At 45.2% G+C, this 890-nt stretch overlaps 1 non-coding gene across 1 annotated transcript; it reads right to left on the reverse strand.

Annotated features, from left to right (window-relative positions):
- On the reverse strand, positions 1 to 92 carry trnay-gua (transfer RNA tyrosine (anticodon GUA)). Its single transcript is given in 2 exon segments — positions 1 to 36; positions 56 to 92. It is a non-coding gene; the product is annotated as a tRNA-Tyr (tRNA).
- Positions 93 to 890: the final 798 nt, after the last annotated feature.

Below are 890 nucleotides of genomic sequence, written 5' to 3' on the forward strand. Positions count from 1 at the left end.
TCCTTCGAGCCGGAATCGAACCAGCGACCTAAGGATGACTTTAGCATTACACACTCTACAGTCCTCCGCTCTACCAGCTGAGCTATCGAAGGCACGTGTTCTGCCGCCGGAGTTTTGCTTGATAAGGACGTTTCGCGAGGCGTTTGCCAGCCATTTAAACAGTAAAGAGGCTCATTCTTTTTATCTGGATCGCCAGTCCGACTAATTTAAACAATAACCTTGCTTTGAAAACAAAAGAAACACCGTGTTTGAACTACAAATGGATACCAGGCATTGCTTATTCGCAAGTCTCTCTGTCTTGTGTGAAAGTGTTGTAGGGTGCATCTACACTGCAGAATTAATGCAGTTTGAGACCATTTTACCTGCAGTGACTTAGTTCTACAGGGAAGAGTTGGGGTTGTTTCATGACGATAATCACTGGGTTTTGTGAGTTTTTCGGGCTGTATGGCCACGTTGCAGAAGCATTCTCTCCTGACGTTTCGCCCACATCTATGGCAGGCATCTTCAGAGGTGGCGAGATCTGTTGGAAACTAGGCAAGTGGGGTTTATATATCTGTGGAATGTCCAGGGTGGGAGAAAAAACGCTTGTCTGTTTGAGGAAAGAGTGAATGTTGCAATTGGCAACCTTGATTAGCATTGAATGGCCTTGAAGCTTCAAAGCCTGCCCGTTTCTTGCCTGAGGGAATCTTTTGTTGGGAGGTGATTAGCTGGCCCTGATTCCTGACACACCATATTATTTGAGATCACAGAAATGCTGGACCACTCTCACAACCACCATGTCAGACTACACAGAGAAGCCATTGAAATCCACAAGCATGTGGGCAATTTCAACAGAAGGGAGGAAACCATGAAAATGAACAAAATCTGCCTACCAGTATTTTAAAAACCTC

The sequence above is a fragment of the Anolis carolinensis genome, chromosome 2, assembly GCF_035594765.1.
Source record: "Anolis carolinensis isolate JA03-04 chromosome 2, rAnoCar3.1.pri, whole genome shotgun sequence".
Lineage (NCBI taxonomy): Eukaryota > Metazoa > Chordata > Lepidosauria > Squamata > Dactyloidae > Anolis > Anolis carolinensis.